Source organism: Anopheles gambiae, chromosome 2, assembly GCF_943734735.2.
Source record: "Anopheles gambiae chromosome 2, idAnoGambNW_F1_1, whole genome shotgun sequence".
NCBI classification, from domain to species: domain Eukaryota; kingdom Metazoa; phylum Arthropoda; class Insecta; order Diptera; family Culicidae; genus Anopheles; species Anopheles gambiae.
The window spans coordinates 102,980,297-102,986,296 of record NC_064601.1 but is presented as its reverse complement, the minus strand read 5'-3'; the positions used below and the strand labels follow the sequence as shown (position 1 = coordinate 102,986,296).

Sequence of the window (6,000 nt, the reverse complement as noted above, 5' to 3'; positions counted from 1 at the left end):
ACAGTTCTGCCTGTCGGAGCAGTGCGATACGCCAACAAAGTGTCCGTCGGGCTCAAGCTGGAACGGTAAAGAATGCAGCCCAGACTGTCCGTGTGGGATGGATCATTGATGAATTATGTGGAGTCATTTCTAATTGATGTTACAAAAGTTGAATAAAAATGAAACATACGGACGTAGTAATATGTTCAACGAGGTTATTATATACAATTGGACGTTGATTGTGGCAGCTGTGGTGTAAACATGCGCACTGTTTGTTTGTAAATATTGCACGTTTGGTAGGGTAATTTTAAGCATCTTAATGAGCTTTTGTGTGAAATACCAAAGCTGTTGGGAGAGGAACATTAGTGTATGTCTCTCCACTATATAAATGGATGTAACACATTGAACAAGTAGCACATCGTTTCTGGCCCATACTGCAACTCTTATTAAAAAGGAACAACTTTTGTCATACTACAATGAAGACGCGCTCGTACGTGCTGCTAATTGCATTTCTGCTGATAGCTGTGCACGTTTCCACAGGTAAATTCCTAACGATTTCAGTGCACAATAAGTACAGCATATAACCGAGATTTTCCTTTGCAAAGGCTTTCCCACCACCGATCATCATTCGTCATTGTGCTGCAAGCAGTGTCTCGTTTGTGAGACCACTTGCAAACTGGTCGACTGTCCGGTGGAACCCGACACGGAATGCAATTGCCCGGATGGGTTCACCTTCAATGGGAAGGCGTGCATGCAGGACTACTCGAGCAAAATTCGTGTGCAACCCCTTTGCTGTTGCGAGTGTAGGAAACATTGTTAGGAATGTTCGTTTGTTTGGTGTCGTGTGTTAGTGTGTTGAAACATTCCTTTCCTGAATCATACAGTTGTCAGTGTATAAACTTGTTGCTGGAAATAAATAATCACATGCCATAGTGACATACAGTGTGCATGGTTGCAAATGATCGTTGTTTTTAAAATGCTTAACTTTTACAAGCTACCTCAAACATTGTTCCGCGAAAACTGTTTCAAAAATAAGGCTACGAGCACGTGCAGGTACCATCGATATGCCCGCTTGCACTGCGCAGTGCAGTGTAATAATCGGACTGTTTAGCAAAATACTTTGTTGTACTGCTGGAGCAGTTAAAGACATCTCGTTTATACATTACCAACATAGAAGCGTGTACTTATCCATACTTACATATTATCATATTTCCTCTGTAGCCGAACAACGACGGGCGCTATAAAAGGGTGTGCTTTCACTTACACGTTCCTGTAAGTAACGCTAGACAGGGGTCGTTCAACATGAATAACTTGCATGTAGTTTTTCTGCTGGTCGTGTTAGTTATGGGACCACAGCTCTCCTCAGGTGATGCACAGAGCGCGCGTTGATTTTGTGTGTCAGTGTTGCGGTTTTTTAAGAACTAATTTCTCTTTCCTTCCATCTAGGAGGTTGCTTCCCGTCGGCCAAGCTACGTCGAAACAGTTTACTACAGCTACTAGTGTATCGGGAGCATTATGCAACTGCGATTAAACGTAGTGCTGGTGAGAGGTGTTGTCCTGCTGGATACAGATACGACGGATGTCGATGTGTAAAATCAAGCGTACACGTTAATCCTTCCTCTCTCACTGGGATTAAAGCAAGTTTATGAAAAAAGGGTTCGTGTTCCTTATTTTTAAGACCGTTTTTCATTCGATTGATGAGGTATAATATGTGATATCTATCCAAATTAATCAATTAAAATTCAACAGAATATTGTGTTAAGTGGCTCGTTTATTTTTTAATTTATGACAAAAAGTCCTAAATGGTTGTTTATTTCATGTTCGTTATCACACATCTTCCGTTCAATGGTACGTATTGCATGGTACGTGCTGCTGGGTGAACAGTCTCGGACTGCATCGCGGACACTTGCAATCTCCGTATCCGTGGTTTACTCCAGCACATCGATACGGGTAAGGGTAGTTGTAGACCACCTCCTCCAGATAGCCCGAAGGATGCTCCTCGGTGTAGAAGACGTTCCCTCCGCACGACGGATATGAGACTGTATGATGGAAACATACGATTAATACATGTTTAAAGGTTCGAGAGAAAGTCCTGAGACTGTGAGTAGTTACTCACAACAATGGATGTGTGCAACACAGGCGATAAACAGAGCGAACGCAACAATCGTCTTCATGGTGAGGCTAGAAGCTTCGTTTACAATGGTCCGATGCTTTATCAACAATACAAAAAATTGAACTGACTGATACCAGTTTTTGTTGGCAGTATTTATATGAAGACCATGAACTCAGCATCCATTGTTAGAACCTAAGCCTACTGGAAAAACTAAGAAGGTCACGTCTAATTGATAAGGATTGTAACAGGTGAGGACAGAATAACAGAAAGTAATACAATAGTAAGTTAAAAGTAATGTCGAAAATATGTTTACAATGTTATACAACTTGATTATTATTTAATATCTAGGATCCTATTCTGAACACTGAATCGGAATCAAGTAATTTTGTCACAGCTATCTCAACAGATTGTTGATATTCCCTGCATAGACAAGTGTTTTCGAGATCAGTGCTTTGATCGAGATTGATGAACAAACTGTTTTTAAGTAAGCTGTATTGTCGCTTATTTTAGCTGTCCCTAAAGTTATCTCGATCAGATTTTCCAAATAAAAAATTAAAAATAAGAAAAAAAAAATCAAGATCTTGAACATTGATATCTTTATGTTGATCGTATGTATTAACTGGGTGACATTTTAGTGAGATCTATACCTCGATACATGTTGATTCCATTCGGAATAGGGCCCCTTATCTACCAGAGTAACACTTGTAAATATATTATATGCATTAATAAATTGCCCAAATTCTAGGCAGTTGAATACGGCAAGATGGTCAACACAATTAAAGAATGAGCGATTCCGATGGCGGTCTACGTCTGTCAGGCCTATCACTTGCATATTTATACGATTATTCATGATGTAGTAATAAATAGAAAATGTAACTCATTACTAATTTCTATACTATCTGCTTTTGAGTATTTATACAGGTTCATAATGAATATCGAACTGAGTGCAATAGGAACTTTAATGTTTTTTATGAATAAAACAAATACAAGTTATTGTTTCAAAAAAGCATTCGCCCCCTTTTTGTACAACATTTTTGTTTCGCCAAACGTGCACAGTGTTCTCTGAACTGTTTGCAAAACATGCGTGTACACGTGCTAACGCAGATAAACCCAAACAAGCCTCGTTTTAATCACTGACTGCTTCATACAAAGCCACGAGCTGTGAACACTTGCTTTTTTCGTTCTGTAAGTTTACCAACAATCAAACAAGCATCTTCAAAACGTTTATGTTTGATCTATATAAGGAATCTAAACATACTTCCCAAATCATTGCACAAAGAACTGTTTCGTGATATAAAATGATGCATCTGTTCCTTCCACAATCATATAACCATCTGCATCAGCTCAGTGTCATCGTCAACTCAACAATCAACAGCAATCAACATGAAGTACTTCTTCGCAGCATTTCTACTGGTTGTGGCCGTAGCTCAGCTTTCTTCGGGTTAGTATACAAATCATAGCGAATCTTGAGGGCCTAGAATATATAACATTATGTTCATTTTCACAATAATAGGAGCTTGCTGCCCTACGACAACGATTTGCAAGACCTGTTTCAAGCCGGTACTGGAATATCGCAACCATTACGTGGATCCAATCCAGCGTTGTTCGTGTGAAAAGTGCTGTCCCACGGGATACAACTATGATGGATGTCGATGCGTCAAAACGAGCACGTGTCTGAAATTGGTTCCCAGCCATTACTGAGTGTGCAACAGTGTGGGTTTCATGGCTTGTTTCGAAGTGTAACCAGGAAGAGTAAAATTACAATAAAAACGTTCCCGAACAGAACCAAACTGCGTTTATACCATTGAACTGTATATGAATATTCTAGGAGCTTTAGTAAAGTATTGTGAAAGCTATGATACTTTGGTTCCCAGCCATTACTGGGTGTGCGACAGTGTGGGATAAGTGTTTCATAGTTTGTTTCGATGATAAACTATATCCATCAAGAGTAAAATTACAATAAACACATTTCCGAACAGATCCAAACTGCATTAATACAATTGACCTGTATATGAATATTCTAGGAGCTTTAGTAAAGTATTGTGCAAGTTATGATAGTTTTGGAAGTATTTCGTAAAATACTGTAGTTTATTTCATGCTTCAGATCTCCATACCATTGAAGATGGGTTGAGGTCGATCACACATCTTCCGTTCAATGGTACGTATTGCATGGCACGTGCTGCTGGGTGAACAGTCTCGGACTGCATCGCGGACACTTGCAATCTCCGTATCCGTGGTTTACTCCAGCACATCGATACGGGTAAGGGTAGTTGTAGACCACCTCCTCCAGATAGCCCGAAGGATGCTCCTCGGTGTAGAAGACGTTCCCTCCGCACGACGGATATGAGACTGTATGATGGAAACATACGATTAATACATGTTTAAAGGTTCGAGAGAAAGTCCTGAGACTGTGAATAGTTACTCACAACAATGGATGTGTGCAACACAGGCGATGAACAGAGCGATCGCAACAATCGTCTTCATGACGAGGCTACAGGATTCGTTTGGATTAGAACGATGTTTTATAACTGTTTATTGAACTGATCTGTTTGTCGCTAGTTCTGTTGGCAGTATTTATATGAAGAGGTAGGTCTCAGCATCCATTGTCAGAACTGAAGTCCATGGAAAATACTGAGAAGGTCACGCGTGGGTGATAAGAGTTGTTAACACCTGTTAATCTGGGCAGAAGAACAATAGAGTAATAAAAGAGTCAGTTAAGAGTAATGCCGTAGAAATCATTATATTGAAACAATTATTTTTATTGTCACGATCAAATTAATTGGAATAACATACATGGAGTTAGTCAGAGGTCTTATGTGAGAACAGTTGGTATTTTCTTGTGTTAAATAGCGCCTCGTGCCTGATGACGGGTTGCTGTCGAACTCCTTTAGAATATGGCATGAATTTGTCATTTTTCTCCAGCATAAGTAAGAATGGCCGGGATAGCGCAGTCGGTAGAGCCTAGGACTTTGAATCCAATGTATCAATGGTTGGCCGGGGAATGCGTCGCTCATATACGCCGAGATTATTTGTATCCACCGTGATGATGGTTCAAGATTCATTTTCAATTAGGCATTTGAACATGAGTCTTAGACCATCAATCCATTTCACCAATCCAGTCGATTATTATTATTTTCTACTCGCATTGCAAGGCAATATCAAAAAGGGAACAGAAGAGTATGTCCCTTTTCCTCAAATCCCTGTGAAATTCGAATTAAATTTATCGACCATTAATGTGACGAACATAACTTCTACCATCCAACATAATATCGGTAAATTGATGGGTAAAAGAGATTTTTCTAAATAGTTACCAATTGCAGAGTGGGTACCTAAGATAAGATTTATCATTATCTAATGTACAGGATTTTTATATCAACTATTTCGGGAAAACTAGTCTCACAGTAATTACGGTATTGGCTTCTTAGAACCTGGCATGTCGATCACTGAGACAAGAAGTGAAATAATTTATACAGCCAATAGGCACAAATTCAATAATCAAATATTTTGTATCTAGTAGCTTCAGTTTGATCCTTGCATTCTTAGCAGTAATGTCGTTCAAACCAAGTATTCTCTTTTTCATAAGCGATCAATACCCACCCTCGTTGGACATCATTTTTGTCTCGCTAAACGTGCACAGTGTCTTCTGAACTGTTTGTAAAACATACGTTTACACGTGCTAACGCAGAAAAACCTACAAATGCCTCGTGGTAATGATTGACTGCTCAATACAAAGCCACGAGCTATGAACACTTGCTTTTTCGTTCTGCAAGTTTACCAACAATCAAACAAGCATCTTCAAAACATCGATGTTTGATCTATATAAGGAATCTAAAAATACTTCCCAAATCATTGGACAAAGAACTGTTTCGTGATAATAACAGGAGCTTGCTGCCCAACGACAACGATGT

General features: G+C 39.4%; 1 long non-coding RNA gene across 1 annotated transcript; it reads left to right on the top strand.

Annotated features, from left to right (window-relative positions):
- The first annotated feature begins 1,206 nt into the window (after positions 1 to 1,206).
- On the top strand, positions 1,207 to 1,732 carry LOC133391245 (uncharacterized). Its single transcript, XR_009764715.1, has 2 exons — positions 1,207 to 1,345; positions 1,426 to 1,732. It is a non-coding gene; the product is annotated as an uncharacterized LOC133391245 (long non-coding RNA).
- Positions 1,733 to 6,000: the final 4,268 nt, after the last annotated feature.